The 15,277-nt window shown below is 37.7% G+C and overlaps 1 long non-coding RNA gene across 2 annotated transcripts; it reads right to left on the bottom strand.

The window, feature by feature from the left end:
- Positions 1–1,606: 1,606 nt before the first annotated feature.
- On the bottom strand, positions 1,607–13,577 carry LOC134484441 (uncharacterized). 2 transcript variants are annotated; one of them, XR_010061899.1, is made up of 3 exons: positions 13,420–13,577; positions 7,807–7,864; positions 1,607–1,756 (listed from the first exon to the last, which is right to left on the bottom strand). It is a non-coding gene; the product is annotated as an uncharacterized LOC134484441 (long non-coding RNA). The 2 variants fall into 2 exon arrangements; XR_010061898.1 differs by lacking the exon at positions 13,420–13,577 and adding an exon at positions 10,943–11,077.
- Positions 13,578–15,277: the final 1,700 nt, after the last annotated feature.

Here is a 15,277-nt window from a genome sequence, read left to right as displayed (position 1 = left end):
CTGCTGTATCCTGCTTACTTGCAGTGATCACCAATGTGATAAATGCACTGATTTATGTTTTTCTTTGTTCTGTATCAAATAAAATATTATGTGATCACCTCCAGTTGTTATAACCTGAGTCTGTGCTCCCAGGCTACTAGCACTTAAGTTTTTCTCACAAGAATTAACTATCTCTTATTTCCTGAGGTGAGTGCTGTATGTTGTGTCAATAGCACCTACTAGCAATTTTAACTTCCTAATGAATATATTACAGGAATAATCTATCCCAGCACACAATTATATCTAAGATGGGAGGCAGATGTTTCTGATAATTTAGTAAAAGAAGTCATATAGCATCTTTTACCAAATCCACTGTCAAATCTATAAATCACGGTGCATCCTATGATGAACGACTGGCAATTCCTTAGCAAGAACTAAAATTATGGAAGTCGTGGGGATGTGTTTCCTTCACTGAGGTACTCAAATAAATTCTATCACTTAACAGGAATTGTTACATTTAGGGGTAGAAGATTTAACTCAGTGGTTAGAGCGCTTGCCTAGGAAGCGCAAGGCCCTGGTTTCGATCCCCACCTCCGAAAACAGGAGCAAAAAAAAAAAAAAAAAAAAAAAAAAAAAAAAGAATGGCTACATTGATTAATACTATTCTAGCACAGACCCTATGTCATACTGTGAATGTTCAGGGACACCAATATCACGGTACTAACAGTGCCCTCATCTGACATGGCGTCAGATACATGTTAGACCAACAGTTTCGCACTTCAGAATATATCTCCCAGTAGAGACACACAGAAAAGGTTACTGAGAACAATTTACATGAGTATATAAAAAGCACTTTACTAATCTGCATGAGTCACAGCTCTTTGCACTGTGTAAGGTGTGGGCTGATGCCCTCTTCTCAACAGACAAATAAGGAATGCGTTTTAGTGCAAGGATGGGAAATCACTGAATAACAGCTCTTGGGAAAATGTTAAAAATTCAAAAAGGTGTGTCTGTATGTGGTTCTGAACTTAAAAGCTTTTTTTTTCCTATTTCCAACAGAAGAGCAGTAGCAAATCATAGCAGAATGCCATGGAGATGAGAAAGTGGAGCGATGAGAGAACTCAATTTGCAGTTAAATGGGCTGTAGACAATCCTTACAAGTTCGTCAAAGAAAATGATTAAAAATATACTTGGTTGAGAGAGGGATTCTTGTGCACCTAACCATTTCTTAACCTCATTAATAAACAAGGAAATTTCAACCTCCCCAGCACCCCCAAGAAAAAACAACAAAAAAACTTCAAAAACAAAAAAACACTCTAAACCACTAAATTAAAACCCAAGGCACTCATAAGTTAAAGCCACTGAGCAACAGACAGGATTGAAATAGGATCTCAAGTCTTACCAACTGACTGCAAGCCTTACTGATAAAAACTGCTAATTGTAATGAGATTAAAACTGTATTCAAGGCTAAACTGAGTTGACCAGGTTCTGGAGCCTCAGCAGAACCAGCAGCAGGGATGGCAGAGTCCAGGGCAACAGATTGCAGTAGTAAGGGCTCAGATGGGATACCTCAGCCTACCTTTGTGAGAGCTGTAAAGGGCTGGAAATGTCATGGTGAAGAAAGTCATAGAGGATTTGCCAGGCAGCATTTAATGGATTACAAGAGGCTCTTCTTGTGTCACAGTTCCAGCACAGGCACTGGATGAAGCAAGCCAAGCAGGAAAGCACTGAACAGTGGCTCGCACTCCGAAAGTATATCTGTGGCAAAATTCTGGTTCTGTGAAGATTTCAAAGAAGAAGGAAAACAATATCACAATTCAAATAAATTAACTGTTTGTACCGTTTAGTCTCACAGTACAACTACCCATCAGCGTATCCATAAAACCATAACCCGTGTGTTCCCAGTCACTCTCTTCTATGCAGACACTACTTGGTCAAACTCTTTAGTGGCTGAGAAACTGGGAAAAGGTGAGGTGGGCTACTGGGCAATGGTTTTTGAGATTTCTGAATATCCTAGAACCAACAAAAATAATTTTGTACTTTTTTCAAGTGTAATAAAACTATAGGAAAAGAATCTATGAATAAAAGGAAGAAAAACATCTGCTTTGTTCAATGACTTTAAACATAGGAAAACGTAGAAATATCATGGGTACTGAGACAGCTTTGTAAGTGGCAAGTTACTATAAACATACAGCCAGAGCACACGGTTTATGGCCTCCTCATAATCAAGGAAAGCTTATGGCTCATTGTTGTTTTTTATTGCTGCTCTCCAGTAGTTTTTGTTCTGGGGACAGGATTTCATTTATGCACCCCAGGATGAACGACCATCCTATGGCTTCACCCTCCTCAGTGCTGGGATTACAGGGGAGTGGTGGCCTGCCACACCCAATTTATCATTATCTTTTTGAGTACATGCTAGATCTCTCTACATTAGTGCTTTGTTATTAATGCAAACTTCCTAACTAAATGAACTTGGTGTCACCTAAGCATGGGTAAAGAGCCAGAAGAAGGTCACGACTTCTGAATTGATCAGGATGTTCTTTCTCAAGGCATCCGACCTGATTCTAAGCAATCAGTACTTGGACCACTGGCACCTATAATGGCATCCTGAGCATTTCTATGAGGACAAGTTGCTGGCACTCGAGCCGTTGTGATGCAGTGACCAACACATATGAATCTTGAGTTATTTCTGCAGAATTCTTTAAGTGTAAGTGGTAAATGTATTGGCAAGTGGTTGACTAAAATCCTAACACAACTTAAAAGTCAAATAAATGATTTCAGGTAAGGAGATTTTTTTTATGTGAATGCTCAAAGTAAAGAATCATGTTTGTATATGCATTACAGCTGCTGTGTTTACCTCTGACTCTCAACACTGCTATATTCTCAGTACCTGAGGGAGATAAATAAAGACAGACAGCTGGTCTTATCTGTTTACCCTCCCCCTCACCAATGCACACAAAAATCAAACAAAATGTGGTTCTGAGGTTAGAGTGTAATGCACAATATTAGATATATAAATTGCATGCATTAATAGAAAACTTGGTAATACTGTCTATGTTTACTAAAAACAGCTTGTCATCTTGTCAACTATGTTAAAAAAAACCATCTTTTCCTTTAATTCACATGAAAAGAAAGAAATCTTTCCCTGACTTACTTCTTCCCTGACTTATTTAAACTCTTAAGGTTTGACTTCTCCTGGTTTTTCAGTACTGGGGACTGAACTCAGGAGTCCATTTGAGACAGGCAACCATTCTGCTACTGTGCTACAGAACCCTCCCCTTCCTCAGCACCCCCAAACACTTTTTTGGCTGAAGAATCATGGGGGTCAAGGGCAGTTACTAGACACATAAAGGTGACTTGTGGGTTTACTGGGGGGATAGCACTGTGAGCAGAGAGCTTGAGGTGCAAGGGTGAGTTAGAGTGCAAGGAATCCACATAAAAAGCAAGATTTTATAACATGAATCTGTAATCCCTGTGCTCCAGCAACTGGATGGCAGGGTGAGATAGGAGAATCTTAGATGCTGATAGGCCAGCTTGTCTGGCAGAGTCGAGGTAAACAATAGAAACCCTGCCTCAATACAAGATGAAACAATGCCTGCCATGGTCCTCTGATATTCTACCTGTGCAGGGGCTCACATATACATTTATGGAAAATACAAACATGTCAGGTTTTAAGTTACTTATAGATGAACAAATAAAAATAAATTTATAGTACTCCTGTAAATTTAAGGTACTGAGTTCATTGAATAGATGAGGAAACTGCTGTAGAAATGAAGTTTTGTCCATATGACCAAAACAACAACCCACCAATGGTGGAGCTGGACCTGACAGTTAGGCAGAGTAATGCTCTTTCCAGGGCAGCTTGGTAATCTGGTTGGTCATGTGTACTGTAGACTTTTCATGTATCCTAGACATGCAAACTATAATTACCCTATATGCACAGAAACAGGTTACAAAATTATCATAACTCTCAGCAATATTAAATTGTATGAGTTGGGTGCATAATACTTTTTTATCAACTAGTAGGAAGGAGAACCTTGAAGTTTTGGTTGTAATGGTTGACCTGTCTTACTAGCTACAGAACTCTAATAATAAAAAGAAAATATACAGTCAATAGGTAAGTTCATGTAAAAGCCCTTGCAACTAGGCTTATAACTTTATGATATAAAATGACAATTCTTAATAAAAAGCATCCAAGAAATAATAATGTTCTGTACATCATTTAATTTCAACTGGTTTTCTCTTCAATCCATTCAGAACTCACCAAATGTTACTAAACTCCTCTTATGCTGCATGTAGTATTCTAGCGCTTAATGAAAACAGTCCCGGCATAAAGGTGTTTGTGACAAAGTCCAACTATTTTTTACATATTAGTGGGAAGTAGAGGCAGGAGTATGTGGTGCACTGTCATATCACAAGCATCTGAAGAAAACTAATATGGGCTAAAGGGATAGAAAAAATAGAGAGGAGAACATTTTAGTGTAGTGTGATCTCAGAATGCCTCACTAAAAATACAGCATTAAACAGAGATCTAAATGAAGGGAAAGAAAAGGCAAAGAGACACTCTTGGAAAGAGCTCCATAAGCAACAGATGTGTTCAAAGACAAATGAATTCAACTGAATGAACATGGGGATTAAGAAAAGATTGGAAGTAACCAACAACTAAGGTGCAACATCCTTGAAGATATTGTTTACTATGGAGGGGGAGAGGATGAAGAAAGGGGAACAGAAGAAAACCACCTTGCACAGACTTGTGGTTAGAAAAAGCTCAGGGTAGATGCACACTGCCGTACGGTAAATAAGAAACAAATCTGGAAAGGAAGATTGTAATAATGGCAGGAGTGAAGAGTGATAAAATTCAAAGAATATGAAGACACAGTAAAAAGATTTCTTGTATGTGTAAGTGATAAAATATGAAGGATGTTGTTTGGAAACCAAGTGTTGGCCAAAGGTAAAGATGTCATGTGTGCTGTCCCCAGCGAGTTGTGTTACTAATAGTAACAGTGAGCAACTGACTCTAACACTGTTTCAAAAGGGATGTGACTTCCTACAGACCTGAAGGGTTCAAGTTATCAAGGACTAAAACCTTTACAAACATGAGCCAAAAGGAATAAAACCATTAGCTCTCAGGAAAACAACTGTGCCCTTTTCAAAACCAGGCTTTTGGAATAAAGAAAATATTGATATAAACACTCTGACTTCCAGGAACCATAACAAGCTCCTGATTCCCATATGAGGAAGGCTCAATGAAGGGTATTTCTTCAGCAAACCCACTCAACTCCTACCCAGGAATCACTGAGCTTTCCCATTGTCGACATATTTTTTCCTTTTTTTATACCAAGACAGAAGGCCAGCTTGCTTCTCCCCATGTCTGATCTCTTCATCCTCTTTGTTCTCTTTCTCAAATGGCTGTTTACTCTGAATTGGATGCAAATTAGTAAGCGCTAGACGTACTGAAAGAATATCGATGAGGCAGTTGCAGACACAACAAGACTTTTGACATCACAGAAGAAGCTAGGGCTCTCCAGGATACAAGAGATTTTTCAGGCAGGGCCTAATGATAATGTCACTGAGAACTGTAATTGCCTACCTGGGAAACAGCTTTCCTTACATTGACCAGATTCGAGGATGCCCTTTACAGGTGTGTCTCCTGTGACCCAGTGGAAATCTTTACATACTACAACTCTCTAAAGGTAGAGACTTCTCTTTCTTCATTAGTGGTTACATGCTCTGAATGGAGAAAGTTAGTCAGGGGCTTGGCATAGGTAGAAAAGATCTAGGAACATGGAGAGAAGGAGATTGTTCTGGATAATAATTCTTTCCAAGGTACATTCCTGTGACATACAGTTCAATTTGCTAGGTTTTCTGTTTCCCAAAGGTCAGGATTTTCTGTGCAGACCTTTAATTGAATGTAAATTGTACTATATTTACTTATTGTAATTCCTTGGTATAGGACTTTATATACATTCCTGAATGTGAACTTAAAAATTCTGATTTTCAATTCATTTTTTTCAATGATTTTGGCAATAAAGGGGGCCACCTTTAGAGTGAATATAACAGTGTAAATATTGTGTACTCTCTTCAAATGATAAACACCCAAATCCTTATTTTTCCCTAAAATTACCAACATCAGTAAAGCAGAGGACAACATAGACTATAGAATGCAGTACTGTAGTCCCATTTGATATCAGTTTCTAATATCTACCTTCCTGTGTTCTCACGGCCAGACTTGACGGTTTTGGATGTTTTACCATGATCTTTCTTCAGACCAAACATAAGATTCAGGAGGATTGGCAGGGAGAGGAATGGCTTGAGGTCTAGTGAAAATTCAACTTCAATAGTTTCATAAGAACAGGAGAGATTCTATTTGGCATTGTCATTTGTGGATTCTACATTCTTGACCTAGTTTCCCAGGATCCATGTTAAAATTCCACCTAACATACCTATTGGAGCCAACGAAAGTGTGTGTGTGTGTGTGTGTGTGTGTGTGTGTGTGTGTGTGTGTGTATATAATCAGACACCAAAAATAGATAAGATTAATGAAGCTAAGAATTGCACACTGCCAGCAACAAGATGTAGAATTTACCTGAGAGACACAGCTAGATCATGTCAAATACAGAAGTGAATCCTAATGGCAAACCAGTGAACTGTAAACTTACCTCATGTTGGTGGATTTTGTGAAAGGATAACAAAAGATGAAGGTGCTTTCAACTAAATAAGAACAACTGTGCCAACAAACCAGAGCTTTCTGGTACTAAACAAATATTCGAAGACTGTACATGGATAGACCAGTGACTCCAACTGCATATGTAGCAGAGAATGGCCTTGTTCGGCAACAAAATAAGGAGAAGCCGTTTTACCAAACTAGATTTGACACCCCGTTTAAGGGAATGTCAAGGTGCAGTAAGGGAGGTTATACAAGAAGGGTAGGGGGACAGGTCAGGAGTCTTACAGACAGGAAACTGGGAAAGAAAAAAAAAACATTTGAAATGTAAACATAGAAACATTCAGTTAAAAAAAGCAATAAAATTTAGTAAAAAATAAAGAAAAATGAAAGAAATAAAAGAAAGGAAAACTGCAAGTTAATGTCACCAATTGTCTCAGAAATCTAAAGGGTCAACTTCAGGGAATGGGAGTCAGAGTAATACTAGTGGAAAGACTGAGATCATGAAGTCTCAACTAGAAGCACGATATCAGTGTCAGACTCAATCTGCTCTATAGGAATGCAAAGCATGGGGGAATTTCCTCTGAGCAGAGGACACAATATTTGTCTTTAGCTCTTTCCTTAGGACTATTTTCTTCTGGGCAAAAAAAATAAAGGCGTGAGCTCTCAGGAAAACAACTGTACACTTCCCAACACCTGGCTTTTGGAATAATAAATAAATGATATAAACGCTCTGACTTCCAGGTATCATAACAACAGGGAAGTCCAGATTCTTCTCAGAGGCTCCCAGCTCCTGTTTCTGATACGTGGAAGGATAAGATCAAGGCTTCTCTTCAGCAAATCCACTCAGCCCCTACCCAGGACTCTCTAAATGTTCCCACGGATGGCATATTACTTCATTTTTTGTTTTACGAAAACAGAAGGCCAGCTGCCTTCTCCCCTTCTCGGATCTCTTCATCCTTTTTTTTTCTCCCTCCCAAATGACTGTTTATATTGAATGAGAGGCTAATTAGTAAACCTAGAGTTACAGGAGGAATAACCCTTAGGCCGGGCTGTGATGACAACACTTGTGACATCACAGAAGGAGCTAGTGCGCTCCAGGGTACAAGAGATTTTTCAGGGAGGGCCTAATGGTGATGTCACTATGAACTGCTATGGCCTACCTGCTGAACTTCTTTCTTTAATGGCCAGATTTGAGGGTGCCCCTTCAAGGAGTGTCTCCTGTGAAACAGAAGAAACCTTTATGTATTCATCTCTCTAAAATAGAGACTTCTCTTAGCATCATTAGTGGTTACATGCTTTGAATGGAGAAACTTATTCAGAGGTTTGTCATGGTTAGAAAAGATCTAGGATCATGGAAGGGAGTAGATTCCTCTGTATAATAATTCTAATCCAAAGTCCATTCTTGTTACATTCAGTTCAATTTCCTAGGATTTCTCTATTTCCCAAAGGAAAGGATTTTCCCTACAGCCCTATTATTGAGTGGATATTGTATTTCATTTTCTTACTGTAAATTCCTTGATAGGGCACATAGGGAATATATATATTCCTGAATGTGTACTCAAAAATTCTGTTTTCGAATTCAATATTTTTGTAATGATTTTGACAAGAATGAAGTCCAAGGCAAAGAGTGAATATAACAGTGTAAATACTCTGTAATTACTTCAAATTATAAACTACCAAATCCTTTTTTTTAATCCAAAAATTACCAGAGATCAGTAAAGCAAAGTAAACCATGGATTACAGAATGTGGTTCTGTAGTCCCATTAGATAACAATTCCCTAATATCTACCTTCCTGTGTTTCCAAGCACAGAATTGAGGGATTTGCATGTTTATCATGATTCTTTCTTCAGGACAAACATAAGGTTCAGGAGGATGGGCAGTGAGAGGAATAGCTTGATGTCCTGTGAAACCTCAACATCAAAAGGTTAATAAGAACAATGGGGAGTCTATTTGGCATTATCATTTGTGGACTCCTCATTTTTGCCCTACTTGCAAAGAATCCATGTTAAAATTCCACCTACCCTCATAGCTGTAGGCGCCAATATATATATATATATATATATATATATATATATATATATATATGTATATATATATATATATATATATATATATATAGAGAGAGAGAGAGAGAGAGAGAGAGAGAGATAAAGATAGGATAGATACAAAAATATATAGATATAGATACAGGTATAAATAGATATAGATAGATATAGATGATATAGATATAGAAAGATATAGTTATAGATAGATGTAGATATAGATATAGATACAGATACATATACAGAGATAGATAGATAGATAGATAGATAGATAGATAGATAGATAGATAGATAGATAGATTGACAGACAGATGGATATATCAGCCACCAAAATTAGATAATATTGATGAACCTAATAAGGTCAGGCTGCTAGGAACCAATATAGGTCTTTCCTGAAATACACAGCTATAACATGCCAAATACAGAAGTGAATGTTTGTGGCAGAGCAGTGATTTCGGCAACAAAGTAGGCCCAGCTATAGAGTGAATATATCAGTGAAAATACTCCGTACCTACTTCAGATGGTAAACAAATCTTTATTTTATCCAAAAATTACGAGACATCAGTAAAGCAAAGTACAACATGGACAAGAGAATGAGGTTCTGTAATACCTTTAGATGTCAGTTCACTAATATATACCTTCCTGTGTTCCCAGTGTCAGGCTTCAGGTTTTTGGATGTTTTACGATGGTTCTTTCTTCAGATAAAATATAAAATTCAGGAGGTTGGGCAGGGAGAGCAATGACTTGAGGTCCAGGGAAACCTCAACATCACTAGTTTCATAAGAACAGGAGGAAGTCTATTTGGTATTTTCATTTGTAGATTCTAAATAATTGAGGTAGTTCCAAAGTATCCATGTTAAAATTCCACCTAATCTCAAGGCTGTATGAGCCACCATATATATATATATATATATATATATATATATATATATATATATATATATATATATATATATATTTGCCACCAATCTAGATAAGACTGTTGAAGCTAAGAAGTGCATGCCTCCAGGAACAGGATATAGATCTTTCCTGAGAGACACAGCTAGAGCAGATCCAATACAGAAATGAAAGCTAGTAGCAAGCCAGTGAACTGAGAACGGACCTCTTGATGGTAGATTTTGAGAAATGATTACAAGAGCTGAAGGGGCATTCAACACCACAAGAACAACAATGCCAAGGAACCAGAGATTTCAGGTACTAAACCAATATTCAAACAATGTATATGGACAGACCTAAGGCTCCAACTGAATATGTAGCAGAGGATGGCCTTTTTGGGCACCAAAGGAAGGAGAAGCCCTTTGGTTTCCTCACTAGGTTTAGCTCCCAGTTTATGGGAATGTCAAGGGGCGGTAAGGGTGGTTTTAGAGGAATTGGATGGGGACTGCTTAGAGATCTTATGGACAGGAAACTGGAAAAGATAATATAGAAGTATCCAATTAAAGAAGCAAAAAAATATGTTCAAAATAAATCAAATTATAGAAAAGAAAACTGCCTGCTAATCACCCCTAATAACTCAGAAATATAAAGAGTCACTGTCAATGAATGGTAGACAGAGTAATACTAGTTGAAAGACTGAGATGATGAATTCTCAACTAGAAGCATTTTCTCGCCCATATATCAGTGTCAGACACAACATGCACACTGTAGGAATCCACAGCATGGAGGAGTTTACACTGAGCTGAAGATACAATAATGACCTTTCCCTTCTTCCTTAGGATGTTTTTCTACTGGGCAAAAAGAATAAAATTGATGAGCTCTCAGGAAAACAGAGCCCTTCCCAACATCTGGCTTTTGGGATAAAGAAATTAGTGATATAAACTCTCAGATTCCCAGAACCATAACAAGCAGGGAAGACCAGATAATTCTGAGAGAATCCCAGCTCCAGATTTGCATATGTGGAAGACTAAGATCCAGGCTGTCTCTTCAGCTAACCCACACAGTCCCTACCCAGGACTCATGTATATTTCCCATGGAGCAAGTATTTCTTCCTTTTTTATATACCAAGACAGAAGGCCAGCTTCCTTATCCCCATCTCTGACCTCTTCATCCTGTTTGGTTACCTTCCCAAAGGCTGTTTACTCTGAACTATAGGCCAATTAGTAAACCCTAGAGTTACTGAAGGAATATCAGAGAGGCAGATGCATACACAACAGCACTTGTGACATCACAGAAGAAACTATGGCTCTCCAGGATACAAGAGATTTTTTCAGGGAGGCACAAATGATAATGTCACTGAGAACTGCAATGACTTACCTGCTAAAAAGCTATCTTTACATTGACCAGATTTGGCGGTGCTCTTTCAAGGATAGTCTCCTGTAACGCTGTGGAAACCTTTCCTTACTACATCACTCTAAAATTAGAGAGTTCTTTGTGCTTCATTAGTGGTTGCCTGCTCTGAATGGAGAAAATTAGTCAGGGGCTTGCAATTGGTAGAAAAGATCTAGGAACATGGAGTGGAGGAGATTCATCTGCATAATAAATATATTTCCAGGTCCATTCCTGTGACATAAAGTTCAATTTCTTAGATTTTCTCTGTGTCCCAATGGCCAGTATTTTCCATACAGACATTTAATTAAGTGAATATTCTATTACATTTACTTTTTTTCTTTTTTTCTTCTTTTTGGAGCTGGGGACTGAAAACAGGGCCTTGAGCTTGCTAGGCAAGCGCTCTACCACTCACCTAAATCCCCAACACTATATTTCACTTTCTTATTGTACATTCCTTGATAGGGGACTTTATGTATATTCCTGAGTGTATACTCAAAAATTCTGTTAATGAATTCAATTTTTTGCAATGATTTTGGAAGCAAAGGGGATCCACCTATAGAGTGAATATAACCGTGTATATATTGTGTACCTACTTCAAATGATAAACTCAAAAATCCTTATTTTATCCAAAAATTACCAGATATCAGTATAGCAAAGGACAACATGGAGTATAGAATGCGGTTGTCAAGTCCGATTAAGTTTCAGTTCTGGAATATCTAACTTTTTGTTTTCCCAGTGCTATACTTGCAGGTTTTGGATGTTTGGATTCTTTCTTCAAGGAAAACAAAATTCCGGAGGAAGGGCAAGGAGAGGAATGGCTTTAGGTCTAGGGAAACCTCAACCTCAATAGATTCATGAGAACAGGAGGAAGTCTATTTGGCATTTGTGAATTCTACATTCTTGACCTAGTTGTTCAAATCCATATCTAACATCATTGCTGAAGGAGCCATATATATATATATATATATATATATATATATATATATATATATAGATAGATATATAGATATAGATATATAGATATATAGAAATAGATATATAGATATAGATATAGATATAGATGTAGATGTAGATGTAGACATAGACATAGATAGATAGATATAGGTATAGTTATAGATAGATAGATAGATAGATAGAGATATAGATAGAGAGATATAGATGGATAGAGATAGATACAGATACAGATACAGATACAGATACCAATAAAGATATAGATACAGATACAGACACAGATACAGATAGATAAACATATCTGCCACCAAATCTAGAAAGATTGTTGAAGCTAAGAAGTGCATGCTGCTAGGAACCATATATATAGATATAGTATATATAGATATAGTATATATAGATATAGTATATATAGATATAGTATATATATATATATAGTATATATATATATACTGACAAACACAGCTAGAGCATGGTAAATACAGAAGTGAATGTTAGTGGTAAACCAGTGATCTGAAAACGGACCAATTGTTGGTAGATTTTTAGAAAGGATTACAAGGGATAATGGGGCTTTTAGCCCCATAAGAACAACAATGGCAATGAACCAGAGCATTCCAGTTATACACACATATTAAAGGACTGTACATGGAGAGAACTATGGTTGAAAATACACAGGAGGAAGAGGATGACTTTTTGGGCACCAACGGATGCAGAAGCCCTTGGTCCTCCTTAGGTTTGACTGCCATTTCAAGGGAATGTCAAGGGGCAGTAAGAAGAATTATAGAATAATGGGAGGGGAACCGGTTAGGGACCTAACCGACAGGAAATTGGGATTGGAAACAATATTTGAAATGTAAATATAGAAATATCCCATGAAAAAAGCAATAAAATATGGTATAAAATTAAAAAAATAAAGAAATAAAAGAAAAGAGAATTGCCAGTTAATCACATTTCTTCACTCAGAAATCTAAAGCATCACTCTCAGAAGAGTAATAGTAGTGGAAAGACTGAGATGGGGAAGACTCCCAGATATCAGTGTCAAACACAAACTGAACTACAGTTATCCAAAACATGGTGGAGTTTACTGTGGGCAGTGACACAATAATTGTCCTTCCCTTCATCCTTATGTGAGTGTCAGACACAAGCTGCACTAAAGGAAACCAAATCACGGAGGAGGTTACTGTGAGCTGAGGACATAATACTTGTCTTTCCTTTCTTACTTAGGAACTTTTTCTTCTGTGAAAAACAGAATAAGAGCAATGAGCTCTCGGGTAAACAACTATTCCCTTCCTAACACTTGGATTTAGGGATAAAGAAATTAATGATATATACTCTCTGATATCCAGGAACCATAACAAGCAGGGAAGTTCAGATGATTCTCAGAGTCTCCCAGCTCCATATTCCCATATGAGGAAGGCTCAGGACAAGGCTATCTCTTCAGCCAACCCACTCAATCCCTACCCAGAACTCAATGAGCTTTCCCATAGACTACATATTTCTTCCTTTTTTATTACCACGAGAGAAGTCCAGCTTCCTTCTCCTCATCTCTAATCAATTCTTGCTCTTTTTTCTCCTCCCATCCAAATGGCTGTGTACTCTGAGTTAGAGTCCAATTAGTTAACCCTACAGGTTCTGAAGGAATATCTGAGATTAAATTGCTGTCACAACAACACTTGTGACATCACAGAAGAAGCTAGGGCTCTGCAGGATACAGGAGATTTTTTTTCAGGGAGGGCCTAATGATGATATCACTGAGAATTGCCATGGACTACCTGCTGAACTGCATTGCTAACATTGACTAGATTCAAGGGTGCACTTTACAGGAGTGTCTCCTGTGACACAGTGGAAATCTTTACATACTATATCTCTCTAAAGCTAGGGAATTCTCCTGGCTTCATTATTGGTTACATGCTCTGAATGGACAGTCATAGTAAGGGGCTTGGCATGGGTGGAAAAGATTTAGGAACCTGGAGTGGAGGAGATTCTTCTGGATAATAATTTTTCCCAGGTCCATTCCTATGGCCTACAGTTCAATTTTCTCAGATATCTCTGTTTCCCAAACACTAGGATTTTTCTTATAGTCCTTTAGTTGAATGAATATTATATTATGTTTTCTTATTGTACATTCAATGATAGGGGACTTTATAATATTCCTGAAAGTGTACTCAAAAATTCTGTTTTCCAATCCATTTTCTGCAATGACTTTGGCAACAAAGTGGGCCCAACTATAGAGTAAGTATACCAGTGTAAATACTGTGTACGTACTTCAAATGACACACTCCCAAATAATTATTGTATCCTAATATTACCAGACATCAATAAAGGAAAGTACCACATGGACTATAGGATTTGGTTCTCTAGTCTCATTTGATATCAGTTCTGCAATATCTACCTTCCCGTGTTTCATTGCCATACTTGAGGGTTTTGGATATTTTTCCATGATTTGTTATTAAGGCCAAACATAAGATATAGGAGGCTGGGTAGGGAGAGGAATGACTTGAGGACCAGTGAAGCCTCAATTTCAGTAGATTCAAAAGAACAGTATGGAGTCAATTTAGCGTTGCCATTTGTGGATTCTAGAGTCTCGACCTAGATGCGCAGAATCCATGTTAAAATTCCAGCTAAACTGAAAGCTATAGGAGCCACCAAAAGTACTTATGTATACATCAGCCACCAAAACTAGACAAAATTGATGAAGATAAGAAGTGCATTCTGCGAAGAATCATATATAGATATTTCCTGAGACACACAGCTAGATTATGCCAAATACAGAAGTGAATGCTAGTGACAAACCAGTGAACTGAAAATGGACTTCTTGTTGGAAGATTTTGAGGAAAGATACAAGAGCTGAAGGGGCTTTAACACCATAAGAACAACAACGACAATGAACCACAGCTTTCTGAAACTAGACCAATATTCAAAGAATGTACACGGACAGAGCTATGTATACAACTGCATATGTGGATGAGGATGGACTTGGTGAGTACCAATGGAAGGAGAAGTCCTTGGTCCTCCCTAGGTTTGACTCCAAGTTCAAGGTAATGTCAAGGGGTAGTAAAGAGGGTTATAGAAGAAGGGGAGGGGGTTAGTTAGGGATGTTATGGGCAGGTAACTGAGAAAGGAAATAACATTTTAAATGTAAATATAGAAACATCCAGTTTAGAAAAGAAATAAAATTTGCTAAACAATGAACGATATAAAAGAAAACTGCCAAATAATCATACCTATTGACTTGGATATCTAAAATGATAGTCAGAGTAATACTAGAGGAAAGACTGAGATGATGAGGTCTGAACTAGAGCACTTTGATCTCCCAGATAGAAGTGTCATACAGAAACTGCAATATAGGAATCCAAAACATAGAAGAGTTTA

The sequence above is a fragment of the Rattus norvegicus genome, chromosome Y (genome assembly GCF_036323735.1).
Source record: "Rattus norvegicus strain BN/NHsdMcwi chromosome Y, GRCr8, whole genome shotgun sequence".
Classification (NCBI taxonomy): domain Eukaryota; kingdom Metazoa; phylum Chordata; class Mammalia; order Rodentia; family Muridae; genus Rattus; species Rattus norvegicus.
The sequence above is the reverse complement of the archived record's forward strand: the minus strand, read 5'-3'. Positions and strand labels throughout refer to the sequence as shown.